The sequence below is a fragment of the Heptranchias perlo genome, unplaced genomic scaffold, assembly GCF_035084215.1.
Source record: "Heptranchias perlo isolate sHepPer1 unplaced genomic scaffold, sHepPer1.hap1 HAP1_SCAFFOLD_44, whole genome shotgun sequence".
Taxonomy (NCBI): domain Eukaryota; kingdom Metazoa; phylum Chordata; class Chondrichthyes; order Hexanchiformes; family Hexanchidae; genus Heptranchias; species Heptranchias perlo.
In genome coordinates, this window is record NW_027139453.1 from 11,756,099 (window position 1) to 11,772,943 (window position 16,845).

The 16,845-nt window shown below is 43.4% G+C and overlaps 3 non-coding genes across 3 annotated transcripts; all 3 read right to left on the reverse strand.

Moving 5' to 3' along the window:
• Positions 1–2,005: 2,005 nt before the first annotated feature.
• trnat-ugu (transfer RNA threonine (anticodon UGU)) lies at positions 2,006–2,078 on the reverse strand. The gene has a single exon. It is a non-coding gene; the product is annotated as a tRNA-Thr (tRNA).
• Positions 2,079–6,300: 4,222 nt separating this feature from the next.
• Positions 6,301–6,389, reverse strand: trnar-ucg (transfer RNA arginine (anticodon UCG)). The gene is given in 2 exon segments: positions 6,301–6,336; positions 6,353–6,389. It is a non-coding gene; the product is annotated as a tRNA-Arg (tRNA).
• Positions 6,390–13,098: 6,709 nt separating this feature from the next.
• On the reverse strand, positions 13,099–13,188 carry trnar-ucg (transfer RNA arginine (anticodon UCG)). The gene is given in 2 exon segments: positions 13,099–13,134; positions 13,152–13,188. It is a non-coding gene; the product is annotated as a tRNA-Arg (tRNA).
• Positions 13,189–16,845: the final 3,657 nt, after the last annotated feature.

Genomic DNA, 16,845 nt, shown 5'->3' on the forward strand with positions numbered 1-16,845 from the left:
GCGAGATAATTTTTGGGAGGAGGAGGAATCCTTGGCCAAGAAGCTTTCTCTCCAGAAGAGACTGACCAAGGCCTTGACCACAGGCTGCACCCAATGGGGCTCACGTGTGTTCAGTCTACTGTGGTATCACTGTGGGTTCATTGGGTCATTGTGGGATAACTGGGTAAATGTGAGATCACTGCTTCATTGTGGGATCACAGTTTGATCTCTGTCAGTTGCTTTCCTAATTGCCTGCTGTACCTGCATACTAACTTTTTCTTGAATGAGGACAGCCAAGTCCCTCTGAAGATCAACGTTTAATAGATTCTCACCATAGAAACAACATTATGTTATTCTGTCCTGACTGCCAAAGCGAATAACTTCACATTTCTCCACATGATACTCTATCTGCCACCTTCTTGCCCACTCAATAAATCTTTCTATATCCCTTTGCAGACCCTTTGTGTCCTCCTCACAGCTTGCTTTGCCGCCGAGATTTGTATCGTCAGCAAACTTGGATACATTACATTCGGTCCCTTCATCTAATTCATGAATATAGATTGTAAATGGCAGAGGCCAAAGCACCGATCCTTGCGGCACCACACTAATTACAGCCTGCCAACCTGAGAATGACCCGTTTATCACCACTCTCTGTTTTCTCTCCGTTAACCAATCTTGAAAAGCAAGGAGGTTATGATGAACCTTAAAAAACACTGGTTCAGCCACGCTGGAGTTTTGTTACCAGTTCTGGGCACCGGATATTCGGAAGGATGTGAAGGCCTTAGAGGGGGTGTAGAAGGGATTTACTGGAATGATTCCAGGGATGAGGGACTTCAGTTACGTGCATAGACGGGAGAAGATGGGGCTTCTCTCCCTGCAGCAAGAATTTTGAGACGACATTTGATGGAGGTATGCAAAATCATAAAGGGTATGGAGAGAGTAGATAGACAGAAAATGTTCCAATTGGCGGAGGCGTCATGAAGCAGGTGTCCTAGATTTAAGGTGATTGGTAAAAGAACCAAGGGCGATATGAGAAAAAATGTTTTGCACAGCGTGTGGTTGTGACCTGGAATGAGCTGCCTGAGGTGGAGGCAGATCCAGTCGTTGCTTTCAAAAGGGCACTGGATAAGTACATGAAGGGAAAATAGTTGCAGAGCTACGAGGATAGGGCGGGGCGATGGGAATAGTTGGATTGCACTTGCAGAATGCCGGCACGGACTCGACGGGCCGAATGGCCTTCTTCCGTGCTGGAACGAGTCTATGATTCTATGATTCTAAGAGTGTTGTAGATAAGAACACACTGGCGAGCGCTGGCACCGAATCTGCGGTTAATTCATTCCCTACAGTTTGAAACACTCCGTTTTTCTTATATTGAGAAGAATCTTGTTGCAGTAACTGCAAAAAAAAACAAATTGAAATTTCACTTCCTGTTCGGTCTCGAGGGGATGAAAGTTTTGAAATTGTCGAATGTTTTCCGATTGAAGTGAAGTGAACCGTGCAAATCCGATAAACCGGCATGTCGGAATCCCCTAAGACTTACAATCCAGCTCTTCAATCCCTTCGCTAAAACAACTCTGGTTTAAGAATAAAAGTCGTTGACCAGAAGCGGTCCCGCGGTGTTGGTCTGTGTTTAATCTCCACCATGAAAGTTTAGCTCTACCCTAGAATCAGTTTGTCCAACGTCCTCACAGAAAGATTCATTCCCTCCTGTCTACTTGATTGGGGAAAATACAGAATATCAGCGAACAGCTGAATTTTTATTCCGCAATTGATTGATATTATTTGATGGAAATATAAAGTAGCAGGGGGCACTTTAACCTCACGGAGATGATTCGTTGCAATTGTAAACCCGTGGATGGGAATCTCTGGAACTAATTTAACTCGGCAGTCAACACAAAGAGAATGGGAAGCAAAAACCAAGGGATCCTGGAGGCTGCCATTGAGGAGAAGGAAACATTCCTCTCGCTGCTCTCTGGAGCACAACGGGTGGGAAAATGGGAGCAAAGAAACAAACAACTTGAGCTAAAGGCACCGCTGGGATTTGAACCCAGGATCCCCTGTTTACAAGACAGGTGCTTTAACCACTGAGCCACGGTGCCCACATTTGTCCAAATCTTTCCCAACGTTATAGTATTGATACCTTTGTCAAGCGACTTTGTTCAGCCTTCCCCTTCAGTGCGTCTGCGCAATAACCTCTATCTTTTGTTCAAAGGTCTCAGCCTGTGAAACCATCGATATCAGTCATGACCCTCTCTTCCTTATCCCCTGTCAGTACATCTTATATCTAGTCCTATTCATCCTTTTTTTATTCCCACACTCTCTCCAGACTATCTGGTCTTACCCTTTGCATTTCTGAACTCTTCCGACGAAATGTTGATGAGTACTGTGTGTGACACACCCGGCCCTGACCTCCTCCTGTGGGTGACCTCCGACAACTACTGCACAATAATTTAACGTGTGTTTGTTTTACATTAGGAAATGTGTATTAGCGCTAGTCTACCCGGTGTACCTATTCTCACACAAACGACAATTTTGCTTCAGATCATTTAAATTTTAGAAAGTCTTACCGGATAAGACAAGTTGGACAAACAAAATTTGGTGAAGAGACGTTGATATTGTTTACTTGAAATAATTAGTGTACAACTCGATGATGCTGTACATCGGAATAGAAAGCGAGATTGAATGAACAGGAACCGTCTGAAAGGATGGCTGATCGGCTTTGGGTGGCACGAAGTTTTACATGGCTGCATGGTCAATTGCCAGCGTTTCGTTGAACTTCGGGTCTTATTTTCACTTTGAGGCTTTCACTGATTGATAAATGAGAAGTCCGGAGATCGAATACCTGTTGAGTCTCACTGCGCTTCCATTTTAAGTGAAAAATCACCAATTGGCTTCACAGATTTTTTCACAGCTGCTGACGGCAGGAGCTCCTTTTTCCAAGAAAGATGTCAGTGAAGGATAGAAGGAAGGAAGACGGGAGGGAGCAGAAATAAACACAACTGAAAAGGAACAAAAGACTGAGCCTGAGAGTGAGAAGGCAGGAGAGAAGCTGAGAGGCTGAAGTCTGTGACTTTTCTCAGTGACTTCTTGTTGCTTCATACTTTATTTGCCATCATTGTCCAATCGTAATTGGCTGCGGCGCGATTAATGGCGTCAATACAACGAATTGGCGATCGCCGTTGACGGCAACGGTGGGCTGAATGACGAAAATAACTTTTATCGTTCAATCGAGCCTTTCGGAGGAACGGCGCAAATGTTCCAGAAATTATAGGCAAATCACCCCATCCCGTATCTCACTTGCTGCAACATTCACCTATAGATAATGGCGCACGCCGTTCATTCATCATTGTGGCTCGAGGTCCCAGCAATTGCAGGATTATAATGATATTGAAATAATTCTGGTGGGACAAAAGTTAGACCTTGTTACGCTCCGGGTTCCAACAGCCTTCTCTGTCCCTGCTCCGTCCACTTGTCCCAGTTATTCACACAGAAAATGAGACCGGTCCAGTATTGCAACAACTTGGTGAAAGAGAAAGTCTGTCCACTTCACCCGGCGAGAACAAGCGTCGAACAGGGACCCAAACCAAATGGTAGCCGAGCACAGGCCTGGAGATCTCAGTGAATCAGCCTTCGGTGACATTAACCTCCCGATCAGGTCAACAAACACCAGGCAGTTGTTTCTATCTCTCTGCCTGGTGCTGAATCCAGATATAAACGGTGGTCTCTGGGGCAATTGGTGAAAGCAGAGGGAAACCGATAAGGGAGAAAACAATGTCGGCGACCGAGACAAGACCGGGATCCCGAGCCAAACTTGGATTGTATTCCCTTCGGTTTGAAAGGTTGATCTGATTGAGGTGTTTAAAATGATAAAACGATTTGGAAGAGTAGATACTGAGAAGCTATTTCCTCTGGTGGTGGGGGAGGGGCGGGGCATACAATTAGAGCTCGGATTTTCACTGGTGAAATCAGGAAGCACTTTATTACGTTGGACATACAGACAACAACGTAGTTTCTTACCTCATTCGTTCTGCAAAGTCTTACTTGATAATGCTAGTCGCACATTGAAAACGATTTTGGTAAAGAAGGCCTGCTAGCGTCGGCTTGAAGTAGATAGTGTACAACATGGACTTGGATGGACAGGGCAGAATTTCAAATTGTGCAGATGACACGAAACTGGACAATGTGATAAACAATTAAAAGGGTCGTAACAGACTTCAGGACGAAACAGACAGACTGATGAAATGGCCAGACACATGGCAGATGAAATTTAACGCAAAGTACTGCGAATTGATACATTTTGGCCTAAAGAATGAGGAGAGACAATATAAACTAAATGGTACAATTTTAAATCGGGTGCAGGAACATAGAGATCTGGGGATGTATGTAAACAAATCGTTGAAAGTGGCAGGACAGGTAGAGAAGGCTGTTAAATCAGCATATGGGATCCTTGGCTTCATAAATAAAGCCACAGAATACAAAAGAAAGGAAGTTATGCTAAACCTTAATAAAACACTAGTTAGACCTCAGCTGGAGTATTGTGTTCAGTTATGGGCACCACACTCGAGGAAGGATATCAAGGCTTCAGAGAAGGTGCAGGAGAGATTTACAAGAATGGTACCGGGGATGAGGGACTTCAGTTATGTGTGGAGATTGGAGATGCTGAGGTTGTTCTCCTTAGAGCAGAGAATGTTAAGAAGAGATTTGACAGAGGTGTTCAAAATCATGAGCGATTTTAATTGTGCGTGTGAGAAGAAACTGTTTCCAGTGGCAGAAGGGTCGGGAACCAGAAGGCACAAGGTGATTGGCAAAGGAACCCAGATCAGGGCAGTCCTGAGGGATAACTGGCGGGAGGTTTCAGAAGAGACGATTAAATGAGAACCTGTCGGTGGATGTTAAAGATTACCCAGCGCTGTTGAAAGAAGCGCAGGGAATTCTCCCGCTGTCTTGACCAACATTCCTAACTCAGTAACACCACCAAAAACAGCTGAACAAAAAGAACGAACTGATGGTCCAAGTTAAAGGGAGGAAACCAAAGCCCTCACGGCGTTCCACAGGCACCCATCGGCCATCGGAACTCACACTTCGATGGGCTCCAATGTCCGATCATTGAGAAACACGTCCCTCCTCCGCTTGGCTCCGTCCTTTGTGGGAATAGGAATTCGAACGTTTCAGCGACTCACGAAGTGTCCCTGGAACAGAATGAACAGCATTCCCTGTGTCTCGGGGTTTCAGTGACGGATTCTTGCCTGTCTGTCACAGGTCTGATCAGAACTCGGTTCCTGATCCATACAGTGTATCTTCTTTTAGAGACACCGAGAGAGTACAGGAACAGAGAAGGAAACAAACTGCGGACTGAATTCCAATTGCGCTCCCGCGGTTATGAATACTAAAGGCACCGTGGAATAGGATCAACAAACGGATTGTTGGGGATTTAAATGTTCGGGATTTAAACCCTGGCTTTCTCCCATGTTCCCAAATACCGATCGAATAATCGGGAGATGGTGAAATGCAGGAGTGACCGAAGTCCTTCAATCTCTGCAGCAATTACGGGGAACCGAGCCATGGGTGGGATTCGAGTTCAAAACGGGAGACTGTTAACAATGAGAGAGATCCTGGGCTCAAATCTGGACCGGACCTCCCTCCAGATTTAATTTTTCATGATGAAGACCGGGTGGAGGAATTAAATTTAACAGCAAAAATGTACAGATTTGGGATAAATCTAACAACTGGACTGGTTCAAGATTGTTAAAAAGTTTTGAAATTAGATTTCATCCTGATGGATAAAGTTAACCCTTTATGTTCCAGCTCCCTTATCAATTGCTATTCCCGTTAATCTTTCATTCGCTGTAAACCCCAGAGGCAGCAAGGAAGGACAGAAAGATCTATCTCCAATCCGTCCTCTCTCCTAGAACTTTATCCCATTACACAGGTGAATAACTCCAATTAACCCTCTCCTTTTAAACAAAATATAAACAATCCACCGGTGTCTGATCGATAATAATAGCATTCAAGCCCATTTCGATTGTACAAAACTTATGTCGGGCAGCATCATAAATTCAATACAATAACGACGCGGATGGGAATCGGACCCACGTGTCCAGAGCACAATGGATTAGCCGACCATTTCTGAATCCAAACAGTAGAAATAAAGTCACTTTTTGCACCATGCCCTGCCCGTGCACCCAGACTGACAATGTTGAATGTGCAGAGTCAACTTCTGTCAGCGAAGGAATTTAAGGATTTCCGTTAGATTCGGACAGTTACTGTGAGAAACGGTGGGGAACAAAACAGTTCCGTCGCATGTCAGAACAAATGTAAAAACGACCGCGGCAGGATTCGAACCTGCAATCGTCTGATAACATCGCGATGAATACCGAAGTCAGACGCCTTATCCATTAGGCCACGCGGCCGCTGTTGTAATGTTTCACCAAATGGTCTTAATCCCGGTGCAGGGGTGGTTCAGACTCTGCTTGTATCTTTCTCTTACTTTCCCTTTGTTGATGTTGTTCATTTATTGTTTTCTCTCTTTTCGCAAATTTCCTTACTGTTTTCGACTAATCAGGAAACTGAGAACTGAACTCCCGCTGGGTCTCCGAGAAACCTACAATCAGAATAAACAATGTTTAAATCTTTGATCAAAATGTTGAGCCTCCAAAGCGAATCTCTTTCGGACTCAGTCTGCAAAATAGAGAGAGGGGAAATAAAATAAAGGACAAATCTGGAAACAACAAATGTACACGGAGAACAACACCGAGCGGAGAATGTCAACAGAATTTACTATCCAAGTCCGACGGGCCGAGTGGCCTCATCCTGTCCTTTAAAATACGAACAACCCCCAATTCGGCTGGGTGAGATTATTATTTTCTGATTTTATTTTTTTGGTAAATATAAACGTGGACGCGGTCCCACACCACGGGGTTAACGGGTCAGATCCAGATCTGGCGCTCAGTGTTAATGTTAAGCACGGTATTCGATCCGTGTAATAATCAAATCGCGGGTTTCTTGCTATATATTCTACACATCCCCTTGCTGTGTGTTTAATCAGGGCAGGGAATGTTTTGGTGGTTTAGTGATATTCTTTTTGCAGGAAATTAGTAAACTCGCCTTGAAACATGAGTTTTCCAGTTTCTATATCGCTAAATGGAGTTGAGGTGCAGATCAGCGATGAGCTGCTGTGACTCCGCCGCGCCGGTTTAACCGGAATTAGTCGTTTCAGTGAAATGAAGTGAACCGTCTCAATCCGGTTTATTTCTTTATTTATAACATTGTTCATTTTGAGTGACAGATTGATCGAAAATTCGTTGAGAGTTCAGTTGTCAGTTTTCTGATCAGTTGGAGTCTGAAGAAGATAAAAAATAAGGAAAGAAAAGCATTACCAAGGTCAAAACTCGAATTGATACAATCACCTTGTCTTCACCTTTACGGGCAATCAGCCCTCCCTGCTACCTCGTTCAATATTCATCTCTCCACTAACGTCATTACAATACATTATCTGGTCATTGTCACATCTCTGTGCTTGGGATCTTGATGTGCGCCAATTGGCTGCCTCGTTTCCTACATGTCAGCAGTGACGACACTACCAAAAGTGCTTCATTGTCTGTAAAGCGCTTTGTGACGTCCTGGGGTGTGAAGGGCGCTATCAAAAAACATTCTTTCGTTCGGTGGCCCCATGTGCCGGGTCCCATATCAGAATCCTGTCGACCAGCTCACGCAGGAAAAGTTGGGCGGAATTTGCGCAGGTGGTCCAGTTATGATACCGTGTTTTCACTGCTGTGAACCGGGTTCAATTCCGCTTTAAAAAACTACTTCTTACAAAACAGTAGAGAAGCCAATAATATTAAAGAGAACTCATCAAAGTCTAAAAGCAATTATTAAAGCCCTGCGCAGAGTGTGAATTTCAAAGATTCGATGATACTGAGGGTGTAACTCCCGATTCGTGTATTGTTTTCATTTAGAATGTTTATATATTTATTTCAATTGTTTTCATACCGAAATCGTAAACAGTCTATTCCGATCCTTGTTTAGCCGAATCAGTATTTACAAAATTATTATACGAGCTGAATAATTTGGTCCAAAACCAGTCATAAAAATGCACCAGACGACTTCAAATGTGCACCCTGTGATGAGGACAATATTACAGTGAACGTCTCAGACTGTAATTCTAACGGACAAGTCAATTAATTTTCTGTTTACTGCCCTGGGTGGGCTTAGAATCACAAACTTTTCAGTTAATAGCCGAACGAGTTGATTGATTGCGCCACAAAGACGGTGAAATATTTGCGACGCTAAACCATTAATTGACCGAGAAAATGAAGCGACCGCAGTAACAGCGGTCTGTAATGATTCACCATCTTTTTGAAAATACCAAAATTAACTGACATTTCTTCTGCTATGCGTTTCGTTTAGTGCCTTTGCATTACCTTGTTTCTGTGCAAATGGAATAAAATTTTAGATTTGAAGTTTTGCGTTTGTCCGACATTGATCCCGAGGATCTGGCGTGGCCGGTGAAGAAGTCCATGATTGAACCCCAATGACCAACACTGACCCCTGTCTACACTCAATGTCAGTGGTCAGCGGCTCATCCCCCAATGACCAACACTGACTCCTCTCGACACTGAATATCAGTGGTCAGCGGCTGATCTCCCAATGACCAATACTGACCCCTCTCTACACTGAATATCAGTTGTCAGTGGCTGATGTCCCAATGAGCAAGACTGACCGCTCTCTACACTGAATATCAGTGGTTAGCGGCTGGTTTCGAAATTAACAACACTGACCTATCTGCACTGAATATCAGTGGTCAGCGGCAGATCCCTCATTGACCAACACTGATCACTCTCTACACTGAATATCAGTGGTTAGCGGCTGATTCGCCAATGACCAACAGTGACCCCTCTCTACACTGAATATCAGTGGTCAGCGGCTGGTCTCCCAATGACCAACACTGGCCCCTCTCTACACTGAATGTCAGTGGTCAGCGGCTGATCCCCCAATGACCAACACTGACCCCTCTCTACACTGAATAACATTGGTCAGCGGCTGGTCTCCCAATGACCAACACTGGCCCCTCTCTACACTGAATATCAGTGGTCAGCGGCTGATCCCTGCAGTTTGACCTCTGAACCCGTGTCATGGCATTAGAAAGTGTTTGTGGATTTGAATTAATGACTCAGAGGAGCATTGACAACTCCCGATGGTTTTATATAAAGTACCTACTGTTCCCTTGAATGACGCAGTCTGTCCCAGGAATAAGAATTGGGGGAAACTCACAAACCTGCGTTTCTTATCAAGTTTGTTTAAATTGAGTCTTTCTCCTGACTCGACAGCCCGGAAACAATTTAGACAACGTGCCCCAAAGCTGGGTGATTCTTACATTCACACTGACACTTTGATAAGTTTCACAAAAGTAAGTTTGATTTTTTATTGCCTGTTCAAAACATAATTAAGATATAATTCATTTTCTATGAACCGATTGGGAGCGTGCGATAACTTTATATAAATACCCTGTCTATTTGTTTGGCTTTTTAATATAATGCCGTTTCATCAGGAGGGACTGTGAGAAATGGGCGGGTGTAAAACAGTTGCGACCCATTAAGAACACGTTTTCACCCAGTTTGTGAACTGACCGTGACAGAATCAATCTTGCAAATTTCTGATAACGTCATGATTCACACCGGAGTCATAAGCTTTATCCATTAGACTGCATGACCACTGACCTATCCGTTCAGAAACTGATTTTAAAGCTGCAGCCGAGGTGATTCAAGACTCTGGTTTTATCTGTCCCTTGCTTTCACTCTGTTGATATCGTTCATTTACTTTGTCTTTCTTTTATAAAATTGGAGCTTCAGCTTTTGCGTTATTAGAAAACTGGCAACTAAATTCACGCTTTGTCTCTCATTAAGCTACAATTAAAATAAACAATGTTCAAATCTTGATCTAAATGTTTAGCCCTCAAACCGTACCTCTTTCACCCACTGAGTTCGTAAAATAGAGAGAAAGGAAATAAAATTAAAGACAAATTGATCTAATAAAACTCTACGCTTAGAACAACAGAGTGGAGAGAATTTACTGTCCAAGCTCAACGGGCCGATTAGCCGATTCCTGTCCTGTAAAATACGAACGTTCTCTAATTCTGATTTTCATTTTTTGGTAAATATAAACGCGGAGTGGGTCCCGTCACCTCGGGCTAATGGGTTCCAACCAGATCAGGCGCTCAGTGTTAACATCCGTATTCTCGCTGTTTAATAATAAAATCGCGGTGTTCTTGCTATATACTCGATACATGTCCTGTGATGTGTGTTTCATTTCGACAGGAAATGTGTCGCGGGTTTAGTAATATTCAATTTGCAGGAAATTAATTAAAGAGGAAAGAAATGTTTTGGCAAAATTGAGAGGAACGGAATTTGAGGGAACCGTTTAACAAGGGTTGAAAATTAATTGGGAGGTCGGAGACAGAGTGGGGATACATTTTTTTAAAATCTGATTGGCGGGAAGTGACAAGTTGTGTTCCCCAGGGATCTCTTCTGGGGCCTCAACTGTTCACAATATTTATAATGACTTGGATGAAAGAATAGAGGAGCATAGAAAGTACAGAGATGACGTAATAAAGGAAATAAGGAAAGCAAAGACAGGCCATGACAAAATATTTGCTAGTAAGATTAAATAATGCTTTATCAGGACATTAAGAACAAGAGGATAGTTAAGGAAAAGGTGGGACCTATTAGAGATGATAAGGGTAACTTGTGTGCAGAAGCAGAGGATGTGGGTAGGAATACAGAGAAAAAATGAATATTATGTCTCCGTATTCACAAAGGAAAGGGATGGTCCAGACGTAGTAGTTAAAGAGGAGAGGTGTGAAATATTGGATAAGATAAACATAACGAGAGAGGATGTGCGAGAGGGACTGGAATGCTTGAAAGTTGATCAGTCACCAGGGCCGGATTCATTGTTTCCTCGGCAATTGAAGGAAGCCAGAGAGGAAGTAGCGGGTGCTCTGCGGATCATTTTCCAATCCTCACGAGATACAGGGGAGGTACCGGAGGACTGAAAGTCTACAAACATAGTACCATTGTTTCGAAAGGGTACGAGGGAAAGGCCGAAAAATTATAGGCCAGTCACTCTACCTCGGTGGTGGGCAAACTATTAGAATCAATACTGAGAGATAGGATAAACTCTCATTTGGAAAGGCATGGTTTAATCAGGGATGGTCAGCATGGATTTGTTCAGGGAAGGTCACGCCTTACAAATCTGATTGAATTCTTTGAGGAAGTGAGAATGAGGTTTGATGAGGGAATTGCAGTGGATGTTGTCTGCATAGATTTTAGTAAGGCATTTGACAAGGTCCCACATGGCAGACTGGTCAGAAAGTTAAACTCCATGGGAAACAGTGGAATGAGGCGAATTGGATCCAAAATTGGGAGGTTTCAGAAGAGACGATTAAATGAGAACCTGTCGGTAAATGTTAATGATTACCCAGCGCTGCTGAAAGAAGCGCAGGGAATTCTCCCGCTGTCTTGTCCAACATTCCTGACTCAGTAACACCAATAAAAAGAGCTGAACACAAAGACCGAACAGAAGGGTCCAAGTTTAAGAAGGAAACCAAAGCCCTCACGGCGTTCCACAGACACCAATCGACCATCGGAACTCACACTTCGATGGGCTCCAATGTCCGATCATTGAGAAACACGTCCCTCCTCCGCTTGGCTCCGTCCTTTGTGGGAATAGGAATTCAAAAGTTTCAGCGACTCACGAAGTGTCCCTGGAACAGAATGAACAGCATTCCCTGTGTCTCGGGGTTTCAGTGACGGATTCTTGCCTGTCTGTCACAGGTCTGATCAGAACTCGGTTCCTGATCCAAACAGTGTATCGTGTTTTGGAGACACCGAGAGAGAACAGGAACAGAGAAGGAAGCAAACTGCGGACTGGGTTCCTATTGCACTCCCGCGGTTATTGTTAACTTAATACACCGTGGAATGGGATCAACAGACGGATTGTTGAGGATTTAAATGTTCGGGATTTAAAGCCAGGCTTTCTCCCATGTTCCCAAATACCGATCGAATAATCGCGAGATGGTAAAATGCAGGAGATGCAGGAGGGACCGAAGTCCTTCAATCTCTGCAGCAGTTACTGGGAACCGAGCCATGGGTGGGATTCGAGTTCAAAACGGGAGACTGTTAACAACTTTTTCACCCAGAGGGTGTTTGGAGTCTGGAACTCACTGCCTGAAAGGGTTGTGGAGGCAGGAACCGTCACAACATTCAAGAAGCATTTGGATAAGCACTTGAAATGCCATAGCATACAAGGCTACGGACCAAATGCTGGAATATGGGATTAGAGTAGACAGGGCGGATGGCCGGCGCGGACACGATGGGCCGAAGGGCCTCTATCCGTGCTGTATGACTCTATGAGATCCTGGGCTCATATTCTGTACCGGACTTCCGTCCAGATTTAATTTTTTCTTGATGAAGACCGGGTGGAGGACATAAATTTAACAGAAACAATGTACAGACTTGGTGCAAATCTAATATCTGGACTGGTTCAAGATTGTTAAAAAGTTTTGATAAAGTTAACCCTTTAAGTTCCAGCTCCCTTATCATTTGATATTCCCGTTAATCTTTCATTCGCTGTAAACCCCAGAGGCAGCAAGGAAGGACAGAGAGATCTGTCTCCGATCTGTCCTCTCTACTCACCCTTTATCTCATTACAGCAGGTGAAAAATTCCAATTGTCCCTCTCCATTTAAACAAAATAGAAACAAACCAGGGACACAGACTTAAAACATCGGTGTTGGATTGATAATAATAGCATTCAAGCCCATTTTGATTGTGGAAAACTTTTGTAGGGCCCCAACGAAAGTTCAATACAATAACGACACGGATGGGATGCGGACCCGTCCGTACAGAGCACAATGGATTATTCGAACATTTCTGAATCCAAACAGTCGAAATAAAGTCACTTTTACACTATGTCCTGCCCGAGCACCCAGACCGACAATGTTGAAAGTGTTGGGTCAACTTCTGTCAGCAAAGGAATTTACGGATTTCCGTTCCATGAGGTCAGCCACTGCAAGGAACGGTCGGGGATGAAACTGCAACGGCGCACGTTCGAAGGAATGCAAAAACAACCGCGGCAGGACTCGAACCTGCAATCTTCTGATAACATCGACGACTAATACCGAAGTCAGACGCCTTATCCATTAGGCCACACGGTCGGTGTTGCAAAGTTTCAGCTAAAGATCTAAAACCCGGGCCAGGGGTGTTTAAGACTCAACTTGGATCTTTCTCTCACTTTCACTTTGATGATGTTGTTCATTTCTTGTTTTCTTTCTGGTAGCAAGTTGGCTCCACTGTTTCCGACGAATCAGGAAACTGACAACCGAACTCCCGCTGGATCTCCGAGAATCCTACAATCAGAATAAACAATGTTCAAATCTTTGATCAAAATGTTCAGCCTCTTTCGCACTCAGCCTGAAAAATAGAGAGAGGGGAAATAAAATAAAAGCCAAATCGGTAAACTAGAAATGTACACGGAGAAAAACATAGAGCGGAGAATGTGAACAGAATTTACTATCCAAGCCCGACGGGCCGAGTGGCCTCATCCTGTCCTGTAAAATGGGAACATCCCAAAATTCTGCTGGGTGAGATTATTATTTTCTGATTTTCTTTTTTTGGTAAATATAAACGCGGACGGGGTCCAGCACCACGGGGTTAACTGGTCAGATCCAGACCTGGCGCTCAGTGTTAATGTTAATATTGAGCACGGGATTCTATCCGTGTAACAATATAATCGCGGGTTTCTTGCTATATATTCTACACATCCCCTTGCTGTGTGTTTAATCAGGGCAGGGAATGTTTTGGTGGTTTAGTGATATTCATTTTGTAGGAAATTAGTAAACTCGCCTCGAAACATGAGTTTTCCAGTTTCTATATCGCTAAATGGAGTTGAGGTGCAGATGAGCGATGAGCTGCTGTGACTCCGCCGTGCCGGTTTAACCGGAATTGGTCGTTTCAGTGAAGTGAAGTGAACCGTCTCAATCCGGTTTATTTCTTTATTTATAACATTGTTCATTTTGAGTGACAGATTGATCGAAAATTCGTTGAGAGTTCAGTTGTCAGTTTTCTGATCAGTTGGAATCTGAAGGAGATAAAAATAAGGAAAGAAAAGCATTACAAAGGTCAAAACTCGAATTGATACAATCATCTTGTCTTCACCTTTAAGGGCAATTAGCCCTCCCTGCTACCTCGTTCAATATTCATCTCTCCACTAGCGTCATTACAATACATTATCTGGTCATTGTCACATCGCTGTGCTTTGGATCTTGCTATGCGCCAATTGGCTGCCTCGTTTCCGACATGTCAGCAGTGACGACACTACCAAAAGTGCTTCATTGTCTGTAAAGCGCTTTGGGACGTCCTGGAGTGTGAAGGGCGCTATCAAAAAACATTCTTTCTTTCGGTGGCCCCATGTGCCAGGTCCCATATCAGAATCCTGTCGACCAGCTCACGCAGGAAAAGTTGGGCGGAATTTGAGCAGGAGGTCCAGTTATGATACCGTGTTTTCACTGCTGTGAACCGGGTTCAATTCCGCTTTAAAAAATACTTTTTTACAAAACAGTAGAGAAGCCAATAATATTAAAGAGAACGAATCAAAGTCTAAAAGCAATTATTAAAGACATGCGCAGAGTGTGAATTTCAAAGATTCGTTGATACTGAGGGTGTAACTCCCGATTCGTGTATTGTTTTCATTTAGAATGTTTATATATTTATTTCAATTGTTTTCATACCGAAATCGTAAACAGTCTATTCCGATCCTTGTTTAGCCGAATCAGTATTTACAAAATTATTATACGAGCTGAATAATTTGGTCCAAAACCAGTCATAAAAATGCACCAGACGACTTCAAATGTGCACCCTGTGATGAGGACAATATTACAGTGAACGTCTCAGACTGTAATTCTAACGGACAAGTCAATTAATTTTCTGTTTACTGCCCTGGGTGGGCTTAGAATCACAAACTTTTCAGTTAATAGCCGAACGAGTTGATTGATTGCGCCACAAAGACGGTGAAATATTTGCGACGCTAAACCATTAATTGACCGAGAAAATGAAGCGACCGCAGTAACAGCGGTCTGTAATGATTCACCATCTTTTTGAAAATACCAAAATTAACTGACATTTCTTCTGCTATGCGTTTCGTTTAGTGCCTTTGCATTACGTTGTTTCTGTGCAAATGGAATAAAATTTTAGATTTGAAGTTTTGCGTTTGTCCGACATTGATCCCGAGGATCTGGCGTGGCCGGTGAAGAAGTCCATGATTGAACCCCAATGACCAACACTGACCCCTGTCTACACTCAATGTCAGTGGTCAGCGGCTCATCCCCCAATGACCAACACTGACTCCTCTCGACACTGAATATCAGTGGTCAGCGGCTGATCTCCCAATGACCAATACTGACCCCTCTCTACACTGAATATCAGTTGTCAGTGGCTGATGTCCCAATGAGCAAGACTGACCGCTCTCTACACTGAATATCAGTGGTTAGCGGCTGGTTTCGAAATTAACAACACTGACCTATCTGCACTGAATATCAGTGGTCAGCGGCAGATCCCTCATTGACCAACACTGATCACTCTCTACACTGAATATCAGTGGTTAGCGGCTGATTCGCCAATGACCAACAGTGACCCCTCTCTACACTGAATATCAGTGGTCAGCGGCTGGTCTCCCAATGACCAACACTGGCCCCTCTCTACACTGAATGTCAGTGGTCAGCGGCTGATCCCCCAATGACCAACACTGACCCCTCTCTAGACTGAATAACATTGGTCAGCGGCTGGTCTCCCAATGACCAACACTGGCCCCTCTCTACACTGAATATCAGTGGTCAGCGGCTGATCCCTGCAGTTTGACCTCTGAACCCGTGTCATGGCATTAGAAAGTGTTTGTGGATTTGAATTAATGACTCAGAGGAGCATTGACAACTCCCGATGGTTTTATATAAAGTACCTACTGTTCCCTTCAATGACGCAGTCTGTCCCAGGAATAAGAATTGGGGGAAACTCACAAACCTGCGTTTCTTATCAAGTTTGTTTAATTTGAGTCTTTCTCCTGACTCGACAGCCCGGAAACAATTTAGACAACGTGCCCCAAAGCTGGGTGATTCTTACATTCACACTGACACTTTGATAAGTTTCACAAAAGTAAGTTTGATTTTTTTTTGCCTGTTCAAAACATAATTAAGATATAATTCATTTTCTATGAACCGATTGGGAGCGTGCTATAACTTTATATAAATACCCTGTCTATTTGTTTGGCTTTTTAATATATTGCCGTTTCATCAGGAGGGGCTGTGAGAAATGGGCGGGTGTAAAACAGTTGCGACCCATTAAGAACACGTTTTCACCCAGTTTGTGAACTGACCGTGACAGAATCAATCTTGCAAATTTCTGATAACGTCATGATTCACACCGGAGTCATAAGCTTTATCCATTAGACTGCATGACCACTGACCTATCCGTTCAGAAACTGATTTTAAAGCTGCAGCCGAGGTGATTCAAGACTCTGGTTTTATCTGTCCCTTGCTTTCACTCTGTTGATATCGTTCATTTACTTTGTCTTTCTTTTATAAAATTGGAGCTTCAGCTTTTGCGTTATTAGAAAACTGGCAACTAAATTCACGCTTTGTCTCTCATTAAGCTACAATTAAAATAAACAATGTTCAAATCTTGATCTAAATGTTTAGCCCTCAAACCGTACCTCTTTCACCCACTGAGTTCGTAAAATAGAGAGAAAGGAAATAAAATTAAAGACAAATTGATCTAATAAAACTCTACACTTAGAACAACAGAGTGGAGAGAATTTACTGTCC